General features: G+C 39.3%; 1 non-coding gene and 1 pseudogene across 1 annotated transcript; both read left to right on the top strand.

Annotated features, from left to right (window-relative positions):
• The first annotated feature begins 381 nt into the window (after positions 1-381).
• Positions 382-3,245, top strand: LOC148545248 (uncharacterized; annotated as a pseudogene).
• Positions 3,246-10,705: 7,460 nt separating this feature from the next.
• On the top strand, positions 10,706-10,812 carry LOC148545247 (small nucleolar RNA R71). Its single transcript, XR_015901964.1, has one exon. It is a non-coding gene; the product is annotated as a small nucleolar RNA R71 (small nucleolar RNA).
• The last annotated feature ends 4,814 nt before the right edge of the window (positions 10,813-15,626 follow it).

Raw genomic sequence — 15,626 nt, 5'->3', positions numbered from 1 at the left:
CTGCTGTGCGTACGCATACAGAATTTTGAGTCTTCTGACGCGTGCGTATGCATGCATTTCTCAATTTTCTTGGCTTATGCATACGCATACAAATGTGCGTACACAATGCCCTTTTAATCTCTCTGTCGCGCGCGTAAGCATCCAATGAGGCGCACGCACTCTTGACGCATTTGAAAAAAAAAAATTCATTATGCGTACGCACACATTTGTGCGCAGACAACCCCATTTCAAACTCTCGGCGTATGCATGAGCTTGTGTGTATGCACCCCCAATTGCCAGATCGTGCGGATGCAAAAATGATGCATACACACAAATTCAAAACACAACCCCTCTTATGCGAAGCCCTAACAGCGTTCGCACAACCCACCACTTCTCCCCCTAATGTTTCTTTCTTCTTCCTCGTCCCTTCTCCCACTTTCACCTCCATTGTTCACCATCATCCTACCACCACCGACCACCGCCGACGACCCTAATCGCCGCTGTCAAATGCCTCTCCTCCTTCCTTTCCACTACTTCTTGTTCTACTTCCTCTATCCTCCTTCCCTCCTATTCTCCATTCCTCCATCGTCGTTATTCTGCCACTGGTGGCCACCATTGTGGCCACCCACAGCCGTCAACATCAACACCTTTCCTTCCCCTTTTCTATTTCTTCTTCTTCCCTCTTCTACACGAACAGGGAAAACCTTTATCTCTGCCTGCCCTGCTTCACACCGGCGACACCATCAGTGGCCGTCGTCACTTTACTGTTGCCAGCGCCGCCTCCCTTGGCTGGCCACTACCATCGTGGCTGAAGGCCTGCAACCTTCCCCTTCCTTCTTTGTTCTTATTCCTCTGTTACCAGGTTACATTCATCTCTTTGATTTTGCTTCTGTTTAGTTTATTTTGTTAATTAGTTAATTTTGGTTAGATTAAAATTAGTTAGAATTGTATATTTTATTAGATTTTTAGGTGGTTAGGTAGGTTTGAACATAGTATGTAGTGGATTCTAGGTCTGTTTAATTCTGCTGCTGTGTTTGGATTAAATTCTCATGAGTTTGTTTGTTGCATGATGATGATTTTCTTGTTCCATGGATTGATTTGTGAATTGCTGCTTCACTCAATTATGTTTATTTACCTAATTCCTATGAATTGATATGTGAATTCTGTCTGTTGTTGTTGCATTTATAGGGAAACTTATTTTATTGAGTGGATGTATGACATTGATGGTTTGCTGCTAAATTGATGCCAGAAATGGTTTGAATTAGTTTTCAATGTTCGTTCTTGGTACGGTTGATTACTTGAGTTTGGCATTATGCTACTTATCCTTTGAAATGTTGCTAAGCTCAATTAGTCAATCATCCAACTGTTTGTTTTACTGTTTTGTTACTAAAAGCTGAGATTTCCTGTTATTATATTTCATTAAGCTGCATTCTGTGATTTGGTGCAACAAGGTTTTATTTAACGGTTTTATGTGTCAATAGAACCTTGCTTACCAAATAGTTTTGAAAAGTTGCCTCAAAGAAGCTTTATTGCAAATTTTGGTCATACCTTGTAATTCTTTGCTTGTTTTCATTCTAATATATTCATATGCATTGAATGGCTGGAATTGATTTTAAAATTGACCAAAATTTGGATTCTTTTGTGAGTAGAGCTTCTTTTGCATGAATTCACAAGATTAAGGATTCTTAACCTATGTGACTATTTTTATCCGCTTTCACCATACTTAAACAGCTTTAAGTTACATAGGGCATGAATTTTCCATTTCCTATTTGAAACTTGTGAATTTAGTGCTTGAATGCATTCTTGGTGTTTGAATTTCCTTGATTGCTTTTTTTTAATCAATGCTTTAGCTTTTTCGACACCAATTGCATAAGCTTATACCAAGTGCCTTCTGACCATTATTCATTTGATTATGTGCTCTACACATACAGTTGCATCACTCATTTTGGCATATTGCATTATTGTGAAGTGAATGTGAGCTTGTTTTGAGCTTTTTGAAACCTTTCAGGATTAAGGACCATTTTTACTATGCCCACAACCATGAACTTTTCTTTTCTTTATCAACTAACTATTTTCTTTTTTCTTCATGCATAGCAACAATGCTTCTTTCCTCTCTTTATTTTTGATGAACCAGCAAGTTAACTAACTTTGATTAACTTGATTGATTGGAAAGTATTTCTGTTTGATTTTACTTTGAATTTCACGTATGCTTCCAATCAATTTTACATTACCCGTTCACTTCACATATATGCTATTATTTACCTCAGTTTTCTACTTTTTGCCTAATTGTCACCTCATTTTGCTTTGTGTATCTTTAGAATACATTTCATATGCCTGTTTCCTCTTTTCTTTTCAGGATATTTGACAAGAAAGGAAAGGGGAAGGCCACAGGGTCCAGTAAAAGGAAGCAAACTTCACAGACCGCTAAAACAGCAGATGTGGCATTCTATGAGAGACAGATCAGTGAAAGAGATAGAGTTGATCAAAATACACCTTCCATTGATCCGTACAAGTTCAGCAGCTTTTATTTGGAGCTTAAGTTCCCTTATTTCCTTCAGTAAAGGAGCCTCCATGTTGAGAGAAAGCTCTAAATACCCGCTAATATGCAAAAGTTTACTGAGGATCGGGTTGCTCAGTGGGGATGGAGTTTCCTGGATAGGAAATTTACGGCCGTGAACGTGTCGTAGGTCCGGGAATTCTATGCCAACTACTGCACAGGGTCCCTCGACGCAATTCACCTACAAGGCAAGAAGATTCTGGTTACTGAGGAGGTCATTGAGCGTGCCTTTCACTTTCTGCCTAGGCCTAGTAGGAAGGACGCTTTTGAAGAGGCAGAAAGTGAAAGGAAGTTGATGACATTCGACTAGGATAAGGTATTGGCTGTGATTGCCAAGCCTGGGAGTTCATGGATTTATGGAGCAGACAAGATGACTTCCAACGCTGTCTCGGTCCACGCTCTGACTGTTGAAGCTCAGATTTGGCAGCAGATATTGGCCAATTATGTGATGCCAAGCACCCACGAGACCTACATCATAGATGACATGGCGATCTTGATCTGGTGTGTCCTGGAAAGTAAACAGTTGTACCTTCCACAGCTCATCAGAAAGAACATGGGGCGGGCTCACCATATTGGCAACCTGGCCTTTCCATGTATGATCACTGAGCTAGCTACAGAGGCGGAGGTTATCTGTCTGATCACTGATGAGAAGTTGACTATTGCAAGCAGCAAGAAGGTAATTCTGCATGGCAACTGGTTCGGACCTTAGCCGATCTCTAGACACCGAGGCAGACGTCAGGCAGCATCTCCTTTAAAGGTAGGGCCCTCTGATTCACCCGAAAACTGTCTCTCAACAATTTTATACCGGCAAGTGCACTAGATTGTCGTCAAGTAAAAACTCACTGTAGAGTAAGGTCGAATCCCACAGGGATTGGTTGGTTGGTCAATGTTAATTGGAGAATTGTGCTAGTTGAGCGAAATCAGATTTGGTTGAGAATTGCAGAATGTAAATAGGCAGGAAACTTAAATTGCAAGGAATTAACTAACAAAAATTAGATGGCGATAAAATAAATGGCAGAATCTTAAATTGCAAGAAATTAAATGGGAATGGGGAATTAAGCATGAAATTAAAGAGCAGAAAGTAAATAGAATGGGTAGATCAAAGATGGGGATTCATTGGGCTTTAGGAGATATTGAATTCTCCGGATTAAATCATTTTTATCTCTTCCTCAATCAATGCATTCATTGATCTCATTGGCAATCTTAGGTGATTAGATCTTAATTCCTTGGCAATCTAATCTCTCTAAGCATGAACAATTGCCCAATTCCTTGATTTAAGTGTTCATGGGAAGAGATAAAGTTTGGTAACTGATTATACCACACAAATTCATAGATCAAAGTATTGGTAGGATTATATGTCACTATATCCATCCAAACCCCAATCTACTCCAATGTGAGAAAGCATTTCTAGCATGAGCTCCTTATTCCTCTTTCAAGGTTCAGAGGAGATCCAATTATGAATAGTTTCTTTCCTAAGATAACTACCCAATTTGATGAAGAACGAAAGCTTTCTAGTAAAATCAAGAGAAAAGAAAGAAAAAGAAGATGAAAACTACTATTGATCCATTAAATTACAATAGAGCCCCCTAACCCAATGAAAGGGGTTTAGTTGTTCATAGCTCTCAAAATGAAAATTGGAATTGAAAAATACATTGCTGGAAATTAAAATGAACCGAAAGTGAAAGTGCAGTAAAATAATGGTCCTTTCTAACTTAAATTCTAAGTTATTTATACACTTTCTTCCATTGATCTTCAATCTCTGAATTGGGCTTTTGGCCTTGATGAAATTGGGTTGACATGGCTCCAATTGGTTTCCTTTGTTGTTGAGAAGAGATCTGTTTGAATTGCAAGTTTTGATGTTTCAAGTTGGAGTCAATGTTTGATGGCTAACGTTGACTCAAACGCCCTTCTTAAAAACTAGATAAATTTGTTGTCATTGGCGTTTGGCTCAACGTTGGAGGGCCAACGTTCTGCTACCCACGCGTGCGCGTGCTGTACGCGTACGCGTGGATGCAAAAATCCCATTTTCCAGTTTTAAAAACATGTAGAAGAGCATTGGCCTCAGCGTTGGACTAGCAACGTTCCCTCTAACGTTAGCCAATCCACGCGTGATTCACGCTTACGCGTGAATTTCCATTTTTCCTATCGATGTGTATGCGTCACTGACGCGTGGGCGTCGATTCAAGTTTCTCAATTCCAAATTCTGGGCTCCTTATCGCGGACATTGGAGACAACATTTGAGGCAACGTTGGACCTCCAACGTTCGCTCGGTGACGCGTACGCATGACCCATGCGTATACGTATATGGTCAATTTTGCCATTCCACGCGTGCGCGTGGATATAGAAATTTTCTTCTTTCACGCGTACGCGTCATAGACGCGTACGCGTCGCTCAAAAATTCTTTAGCTCCAGAATTGAACATTTTATTACAACGTTGGGAGTAACGTTGGCTTGCCAACTTTACCTCAAACGTGAGCACCAGCACATTATGCAGAGAATTGCTCTGCCTCCCTTCCAACGTTTGAGACAACGTTGGTGGTCCAACTTTGTCACCAACATTGCTACTCCTTTATCTTCTCCATGCTCCTTCTTCTACTTCCTCCCATGCTTTCCTTCACCTATCATCAACCATTACATGCATCAAAGCCTTGCTAAAGTAATGAGAATTCTCATCATTCTTAGCGCACAAGTAATTATAGCATAATTCTCATGAAATTGCATCAAATTAACCATAGTTAGATGAATCTAGGTATGCATGAATTTCTACCCCAATTGCTTGCTTATAACTCAAGAAAGTGCATAAAAGCTATTAAAAACCAAGAAAAAGGCTAGTAAAACTAGTCTAAGATGCCCTGACATCACAACACCAAACTTAAATCTTGCTTGTCCCTAAGCAAGCACTGAATTATTGAGAAGAAAGAATGAAACAGAAGGTGATGTTCATATCAGCAAGTCATTATTAGTAGTTCATGGGGTTTTATGCAGACAATGCAGTAACTCACTTCTTATTGATCTTTAGGCATAGACTGTCTCTTTTAAGCATCAATTAACACACTACTATGAACTCTTATGATTCACCCATCCTTGGTAATTGCTTTTCTTTATTTTCTTTGTAAACTTATTCTTTGATTTTAGCAGCTTAGTGTCATGTGTTGTAGCAGCTTCTTAGCTTACTTGTACTCAACACATATTCACTACAGACCCTTGGCTCACAATTCTTCTTAAGACATTGGTGCCCAGCACCTCTTTGGGTTACTAAATGCCTTATAACTAGGTTGCTCTTGATAATGGACTTTCGGTTGATAATCCCGGGTTAGTTAACCCAAGTTACCAAGTGTTAAAGCACTCCATAGAACCTAATCATCCAAGTAGATCCTGGTACAAAGACACCACAGGCATATGTCCTAAGGTCCAAGCTATTGGTGTCTAGCCTTATTCTTTGCTTTCTTCTGTTTTTGTTGCCACTTTGGCTTTTCTTTTTCTTTCTTTCTGTTTGTTTTTTTTTTATCCAAGGACTTTTATTTGCTAAGATTCATAGATAGCATGCTAGTTTATACTAAAAAGGTAGATAGTCTATCCTTTTATTCATTATAAGTGAGCTACTACACAATCCAATATATATACCACCAGTTACTGTTATTTCACTTCCTTGCCAAAAAGGAACTATTCCACTCTTGTTCAAACATTTCCTTTATTCATATTAAAAACACTCAGGGAGCAAAACAAGCATTTAAACTAGTGAAAGTGAAACACACACACCTAGGCTAGCATACTTATTGCAAAATTAAACATAACGAAATGTAAATGACTCAAACTAGAAGTAACTATCAAATAAAACAGACATGTTCTTTCTTTATTGAATGGCATAACCAAGGAGCAAGTCCACCTTTCATTTTTTATCTTGTTTGTCTTTCTTCTTCTTTTCGCTTGCTTGCTTACTAGTTTCTCCCTTGCCTTTTCCCTTTAACTTTGTCCAGAATCCAACTTTTTTCATTGTCTCTTCCACTCTGTTTTTGAGGCGTATTGCTTTGTCTACTTCTATGTCACTCCTTTCCTTGAAGTATTGATCATAAATTGAAAATGTTGGGTCCATACTATGTAGATATTCCGCAATGTAGTTGAGCTTGATTTGACTATTTATGTTATAATCGGATTGAACTCCATATCTTGCATCCTGAAGAGTCGTGAACTCCTTGAAAGCTCTTATATTATCAACTTGAAGTTGGGCCAGCTGGTTGAGAGATCCTTGAAATTGTAAAGCTTGTTCTCTTTGCATAACTAGAGATCTTGACTCAAAATCTCTCTGCTGGCTCATCATTCTCAACTGAAGTTCTTCTTGTCTCTCTTGAGCTCTCATGTATTGTGAATAGAATTTTTCTTGTTTCTCTTGAACTCTCATGTACTGTTTGGATATCCTTTCAATTTCTTCTTGCATCCGCCCCATGTCCATGTTGGTTTGTGGTTGGAATTGTTGCTCTTCTTCTTGTTCTGCATCTTGTTCTTCTTCCTCCCGTGGTTCCTCTCTCCTTCGCTTTCTTTGTGGTCTTCGACTTTGTTGTGCCTCTATGATATTCATCATCCTTTCGAGGGTCATAGGCATGCCTGGATGCAGCCATGTTGGATTTGCATCCTCCATTGGCACTCTGGCCTTCATGCAAAATCTCATAATGGGTGCTTGGGTAATGGAGCCAAGCTTCAGCAGAATTTTTCTCTGCAACCTTTTGAATATCATTTACAATGATCTCGTGAACTTTTATCTCTCCTCCCACCATTATACAATGTAGCATGACAGCCCTTTTCTTGTTAACTTTCGAGGTGTTCACTGTGCCCAAAATTGATCTCTTTATCAGCTCATACCAACCTTTTGCTTCAGGGATGAGATCTTCTCTTTTCAAGAATTTGTGCCCTCCTTGATTGTCCCTCTCCCACTCAGCATTAAACACACAAATATCTCTAGAGATTTCATCATAATCTGGGTTCCCATTCACTATTTCTTGGTACTCCGGCTCATCAAAATGTGTTGGCCTTAGTCCTAAGACCTTCATAATGATCTTCGGACTAAAATCTACTTCCACACCCTGTTCAAAACTCAAAAGAACTCCCTTATGATATTGACATTAATCCTGGTGATTGGTGAGGTGAGCGCTTCCCATTTTCTCTTTCTGATCTTGGCTTTTATTTCTGGGCATCCATCCTCAGGTAGCTGGAAAGGGATTTCTGGATATATCTTTTTGTCATTCATCCACCCAAGTTACATTTGGTGATACCATGATCTGAACTTCCATTGATCATAGTCCTTTTCATTAAATAGTTCTTCTGCTCACCTAACCATTATAACAAGACAAAAGAAGTAAGTAATAACAAGTGGCGGCAAGAGAACCATTAATATTTAAAGCTAAAAATTAGATTAGCATTCCTTATGCTTGTTTAACCAACCGTGACTCCTTTTGTGCTCTTATATATAGTCTTGGAAGACACCAAACTTAGTGTTTGGCTATATGGTTCAAAGTGTTACTTCCTCCAAGTATTGTCATTGAGATCTCAACGGGGTTAGTGTCACTTTTGGTTAAACTATCCTGAGAAACACTTTATTTTTCTATTTCTCCACATGAACTAAAAATTATAAACATGGTTGCACTTTCATGACTTTCAAAACTCAAAAGAACTTTGACTCTCATGCCTTGTTCTTGCAATATATAGAACACCAAACTTAATGTTTGGCTATATATTCCAAGAAACACATGCCAAAATGGCAATATGATCATCATTTTTGAAAGGTATCTTAGTGTGCCTGTAGGCACACCAAACTTAGAGTTGGATCATATGCTTCACAATATCATAGATAGTTGTCAAAACTGTCTATGAGAGCTTGAATTCATATTAGAGAAACAATTATTATTTATACTAAAGCAATAAAAACAAGAAAACTAAATCATGGGCTGCCTCCCATGGAGCACTTCTTTATCGTCATTAGCTTGACGGTTGGTTTACTGTTAGGGTGGATTGTAATGCCTCAAATCTTCTCCCCTCATAGTGAAGCTTTCTCCACTTGACTCCTTGATGATTTCTACATGTTCCAATGAAAGGACCTTTTTGATTGTGAACACTTGGGGTGACTAAGATGGAATGCTTGGAAGATGTGGTAGAATTTATGGATGGTGGATTGACATCACATTGTCTCCAGGAGAGAAACCTTATGTAGGAACCTTCTTGTTTCTCCATCCCCTTGGTACTTTCTTTCCCATTTTCCTCTCTTCTTTAAGTAGTGCTTCAGAAGTTCTTGTGTTGGAGTGATCTTTATTGATTAATTCCCTTGGTTCTTGTTGTTTTAGCTCTTCCTCTAGTATCTTTGGTTGCTTCTTCTCTTGAGCTTTTTGTTTATCCACCCATGAAAGCTCCAAAGACTTGGCTGGTGGTTCATTGCTGTTCTCCTTCAAAGAGCTCTCAATGTACTCTTTCTTTAATTCCTTGCTCTCTTGCTCAGACTCATATGTGGGCTTGAAGACATGGAAAGTGAGATGTTCATTATGTATTCTCAGGATTAATTCTCCTTGTTCCACATCTATCAGTGCTCTAGCAGTGACTAGAAATGGTCTCCCCAGAATAATGGGATGGAGGTAACTTTCCTCCATGTCCAGAACAACAAAATCAGTGGGGGAGGAAGTAGTTTCCTACTTTCACCAATACATTTTCGACTACACTTTCGGCCTGCTTCTGAGTTTTATCTGCCAATTGAATGATTACATCCGTGGATCTCAGCTCATTGATTTGCAACTTCTTCATAAGAGATAGAGGCATCACATTTATGCTAGCTCCTAGATCATAAAATCCTCTGTCAATTTTTGTCTCTACTATGGCACATGGAATATAAAAGCTCTCTGGATCTTTTTTCTTCATGAGTATGTCCTTCTTGATGAGGGCACTACATTCTTTGTTCATTGTCACTGTTTGTCCCCTTTTTAAGGTTCCTTTCTTGGCCAGCAGCTCTTTCATGCACTTGATGTATGTAGGCATCTGTTGGAGAGTTTTGATAAAGGAAATGTTGACACTGAGAGATGCAAACATATCTAGAAATCTTGAATATGACTTTTCTTTCTCACCTCCTGTAAGTCTCTGAGGAAATGGTACCTTTGGCACATAAGGTTTTGGAATTTCCTTCCTTGTTGATTCCTTCCTTTGTACAGATCCAGTTCCTTGTTCCTTTTTCTCCAAGTTGCTTTGGGAACTTCCTTGGCTATGCTCTGTTGACTTACTGGTATCTTCTTTTAGGATTTTTTCATTTACAAGAGTAACTGCCTTACACTCTTCCAATTTGACCTTCTTCATTTCCCTTCTTGAATTTTTCTCAGTGTCACTTGGAAAACTATCAGTGGATTTCGAAACCTGCTGTAAAAGATGTCCTACTTGAGATTCGAGATTCTTAATAACCTCCCCTCGGATTTTTATACTCCCTCTCACTTCTTCCTTGAATTTTTTTTATGTCGTCAAACTCCTTGCAAAGGTTTGCAAGCATAGCTTCCATTTTGGCCATTCTATCATCATCTTGTTGTGATGGTTGGTTGAATTGGGGTGTTGAGAATGGTTGTTGTGGTTTTGATAAGGTGGCTGTGAGTAAGTGTTTTATGTGATCTGGTATGGTTTTTGGTTGGGGTTTTGGTGAGTGGAGTTGTTATACTGGTTTGGATTATAGGGTCTGTGGTCTTGGCCTTGGTTTTATTGGTTTTCCCACCCAAATTTTGGATGGTTTCTCCAACCAGAGTTATAGGTTTTAGAATATGGATCATGAGCTTACCTAGATGAATTTCCAAGGTAATTAACCTCCTCCCAGTTAACTCCTTCTTCTGTGTCCAACTCTCCTTGTGGTGATGATTGAGTGTGGATAGCTGTAGCCTGATTCTTCTCCATTTGCTTGGTCAATTCAACCAGTTGCTTGGTGATCATCTTATTCTGGGCCAAGATTGCATCCATATGGTTTAACTCCATAACTCCCCTGTTGTTGCTTCTGTCTGAGGCATAAAAATACTCATTGTCAGCTGCTATCTCTATAACATCAATGGCTTCTTCAATGGTCTTCTTCTTGTTAAGAGAACCTCCAGATGAGTAGTCTACAGCTTTCTTTGACTCACAATTCAGCCTTTCATAAAATATGTGAAGTTGCACCCACTCATTAAACATATCAGGGGGCACTTCCTTGTCAAATCCTTGAACCTCTCCCATGCTTCATAAATAGTCTCACCATCCTGTTGTCTGAATGTCTGTACTTCAGTTCTCAGCCTGTTTACTTTTTGTGGAGGGTAGAATCATGTTAAGAATCTATTCACTACATCCTCCCAAGTTGTCAAGCTTTCCTTGGGGAACGATTCTAGCCATTTTGATGCTTTGTCCCTCAAAGAAAATGAAAACAATAGCAACCTATAGGTGTCAGGATGAGCACCATTAGATTTAACTTTGTCACATATCCTTTGAAATTTAGTGAGATGCTCATTAGGGTCCTCTTGGGCACTCCTTCCAAAAGAACAGTTGTTTTACACAAGAGTTATGAGCTAAGGCTTCAATTCGAAATTATTAGCATGGATAGTTGGCTTTTGAATGCTGCTACCACAGTTTTCTGGGTTTGGATTGAAGTAGGATCCAAGAACTCTCCTCTCTTGTCCAGCAGGGTTAGCCGCACCTCTTCTCACATGATTGTTCACCTCTCCTTCATGATGGTTTTCCCTATCATCCTCCATGGTTATATCCACGTCTTCCTCCTCTTCTTCTGCACCAACAGCCCTCTTTCCTCTTGCTTCCCTCCTTAATCTCAGGAAGGTTCTTTTCGGTTCACTATCAAACGAGGTTGAAGTTTTCTTTCTCCTACCTGTCATACAAGGAACAAATACAAGAACAGCAAATGCAGAGTTGACTAAAATAGAGTATAGTTAGCTTGGTTAGAGCAATTTATCAAATGGTTAGTGGGTTAGCTTGCTGGAAAGTAAGTAAATAAAGAAAAATAAAGAGAAACAACTAAAATTGCAGAAAACGAAAATAAACAGCTGAAATTAAAACTCAAATAATCAAAAGAAAAGAAAAGTGCTCAATCTAGTTATCCTCCAATTGAGTAATTGTCAATACAAAACCAATCCCTAGCAATGGCGCCATAAACTTAATTCACCCGAAAACTGTCTCTCAACAATTTCCTACCAGCAAGTGCACTGGATTGTCGTCAAGTAAAAACTCACTGTAGAGTGAAGTCGAATCCCACAGGGATTGGTTGGTTGATCAATGTTAATTGGAGAATTGTGCTAGTTGAGCGAAATCAGATTTGGTTGAGAATTGCAGAATGTAAATAGGCGGAAAACTTAAATTGCAAGAAATTAACTAACAGAAATTAGATGGCGATAAAATAAATGGCAGAATCTTAAATTGCAAGAAATTAAATGGGAATGGGGAATTAAGCATGAAATTAAAGAGCAGAAAGTAAATAGAATGGGTAGATCAGAGATGAGGATTCATTAGGCTTTAGGAGATATTGAATTCTCCGGATCAAATCATTTTTATTTCTTCCTCAATCAATGCATTCATTGATCTCCTTGGCAATCTTAGGTGATTAGATCACAATTCCTTGGCAATCTAATCCCTCTAAGCATGAACAATTGCCCAATTCCTTGATTTAAGTGCTCATGGGAAGAGATAAAGTTTGGTCACTGATTATACCACACAAATTCATAGATCAAAGTATTGGTAGGATTACATGTCACTATATCCATCCAAACCCCAATCTACTCCAATGTGAGAAAGCATTTCTAGCATGATCTCCTCATTCCTCTTCTAAGGTTCAGAGGAGATCCAATTATGAATAGCTTATTTCCCAAGATAACTACCCAATTTGATGAAGAACGAAAGCTTTCTAGTAAAATCAAGAGAAAAGAAAGAAGAAGAAGATGAAAACTACTATTGATCCATTGAATTACAATAGAGCTCCCTAACCCAATGAAATGGGTTTAGTTGTTCATAGCTCTCAAAATGGAAATTGGAATTGAAAAATACATTACGGGAAATTAAAATGAACCAAAAGTGAAAGTGCAGTAAAATAATGGTCCTTTCTAACTTAAATTCTAAGCTATTTATACACTTTCTTCCATTGATCTTCAATCTCTGAATTGGGCTTTTGGCCTTGATGGAATTGGGTTGACATGGCTCCAATTGGTTTCCTTTGTTGTTGAGAAGAGATCTGTTTGAATTGCTAGTTCTGATGCTTCAAGTTGGAGTCAACGTTTGATGGCCAACGTTGACTCAAACACCCTTCTTAAAAACCAGATAAATCTGTTGTTATTGGTGTTTGACTCAACGTTGGAGGGCCAACGTTTTGCTACCCATGCGTACGCGTGCCTTGCGCGTTTGCGCCCATGGGTCAGAAAGCTCATCCATGCGTGCGCGTGCTGTATGCATATGCGTGGATGCAAAAATTCCATTTTTTGGTTTTAAAAACATGTAGAAGAGCATTCGCCTCAGCGTTGGACTGGCAACGGTCCCTCCAAATTCTGGGCTCCTTATCGCGGACGTTGGAGGCAACATTTGAGGCAACGTTGGACCTCCAACATTCGCTTGGTGACACGTACGCGTGACCCGCGCGTACGCGTGGATGGTCAATTTTGCCATTCCACGCGTGCGCGTGTCTCACGCTTGCATGTGGATATAGAAATTTTCTTCTTTCACGCGTACGCGTCCTGGACGCATACGTGTCGCTCAAAAATTCTTTAGCTCCAGAATTGAACATTTTATCAACGTTACCTCAAACGTGAGCACCAGCACATTATGCAGAGAATTGCTCTGCCTCCCTTCCAACGTTTGAGACAACGTTGGTGGTCCAACTTTGCCACCAACGTTGCTACTCCTTTATCTTCTCCATGCTCCTTCTTCAACTTCCTCCCATGTTTTCCTTCACCTATCATCAACCATTACATGCATCAAAGCGTTGCTAAAGAATTCTCATCATTCTTAGCACACAACTAATTATAACATAATTCTCATAAAATTACATCAAATTAACCATATTTAGATGAATCTAGGTATGCATGAATTTCTACCCCAATTGCTTGCTTATAACTCAAGAAAGTACATAAAACCTATTAAAAACAAAGAAAAAGGCTAGTGAAACTAGCCTAAGATGCCCTGGCATCACCCTCAGCTTCAGCAACCCCTTCAGCACCAACACCATCATCATCATCACAGCCACTCTATCGTCTGATCCACCGGCTTGTTGAGGACATAGCTCGTTTGGAGCACTACATTGAACGACGCTATGAGAAGATCAAGATACAACACCTGGCTTGGGACACGGCGATAGAGGAGCTAGACAACCCCTTGATGCCTAGGAATCTTATGCTAGTTTCACAAGCCTTGTTCATTAGTTTTCACTTGGTTTTATGCACTTTCTTAGGCAATAAGTAAGCATTTGGATGAGTAATGTATGCATTCTTTGATTCAATCAAACATTGTTAATTATGAGCATTTTCATGATATTTATGCAAGAATTACTTTATGCAATGAATGATGCATTATCTTGTGATTATGGCAAGGCTTTGATGCATTTGTTTAATTGATGATAGGTAAGAAGAAGCAAAGGAAGGGCAGAGAAGAAGCAGAGGCCATAGCATTAGTGGCCAAAGTTAGTGCACTAACGCTATGGCTAACGTTGCCAAGGAAGGAAGAGGCAACGTTAGTTGCCTAAGTTGGCTCACTAACGTTGCTCATTAACGTTGGCTCAAAGAGGAAGCAAAGTTAATGGCCTAAGTTAGGCTCACTAACTTTACTCAGTAACTTTGCTCGTTAACTTTGCTCATTAACTTTGCTTATCAACGTTGGCTCAAAGAGGAAGCAAAGTTAGTGGCCTAAGTTAGGCTCACTAATTTTTCTCACTAACTTTGCTCATTAACTTTGCTCATTAACGTTGGCTCAAAGAGGAAGCAAAGTTAGTGGCCTAAGTTAGGCTCACTAACTTTGCTCATCAACGTTGGCTTAAAGAGGAAGCAAAGTTAGTGGCCTAAGTTAGGCTCAGTAACTTTGCTCACTAACTTTGCTCATTAACGTTGGCTCAAAGAGGAAGCAAAGTTAGTGGCCTAAGTTAGTTCACTAACTTTGCCCACTAACGTTGCCAAGTTGACAAGCAAAGTTGATGGCCCAAAGTTAAGCTCACCAATGTTGCTAGAAAAGGAGAAGTGCCAATGTTAGTGTGCTAACGTTACCTAAAATTAGCACACTAACGTCTTCGACAAATTCAAGAGGAATGCATGGAAAATTGGTCAGCGACTTGTACGCATGGGTGATGCGTACGCGTGACTGAAAGAACGTTAGTGGGAATGTTATTGAACTAACACCAGTGGCAACGTTCCTAAAGGATTTTAAAGACAACGTTAGCCACCGTTAATGCATTAACTTTGGCCAATGCTGATCTCAGTCTCAATGGCTCCCATGCAAGTATGAGAACGTTAGTGAGTTAACCCCTTGGCTAACTTCAGAGAGAGCCACTCCTAACTTGCTTCAACTAAGGCCAAAGCCCACATCCAAAGACTTGAAGATTGATCTGGAAAGTGTATAAGTATGATAGTTTTTGAAGATAGAAGAAAGGCTGGGAAGCAGGGACCCTAATTGGGAAACCCTGAATCATTTTCTTTGTACTTTCTTTTACTTTCATGTACTTTTCTTTTCTTTTTGATTTTGCTGAGCAATGATGAACTAAACCCCACATCATTAAGGGGGAGGAGCTTTATTGTAATTCACATGATTGAATGAAATTCTTCTTCTTCTCAATCTGCTTGTTGTAGCTAAGAGATAACTTCTATGTTTAGTTTGATCCATTCATTCCGGAAAGGGGTTTAGATCCATTGAATTTCCATGTGAGCCTTGGAAGGGAAATCATGGAAATTAGATTAAAGCTCTATCTCTCTTAACTCTCTTGATCAACACCATTCAGGAGGAATTGAGATGTTGAGAGCTTATGTGGCTTATGGATAAGAAAAATGCACTTAACCTCTTCTCATGACAATTAGATCAAGGAATTGGCAAATTGATTGTGTTTAGAGAAATTGGGTTGCCAAGGAATTGAGACTCA

The sequence above is a fragment of the Arachis ipaensis genome, chromosome B9, assembly GCF_059453495.1.
Source record: "Arachis ipaensis isolate K30076 ecotype BB chromosome B9, ASM5945349v1, whole genome shotgun sequence".
In the NCBI taxonomy this organism is placed as follows: Eukaryota; Viridiplantae; Streptophyta; class Magnoliopsida; order Fabales; family Fabaceae; genus Arachis; species Arachis ipaensis.
This window is presented reverse-complemented; position numbering and strand designations above follow the sequence as displayed.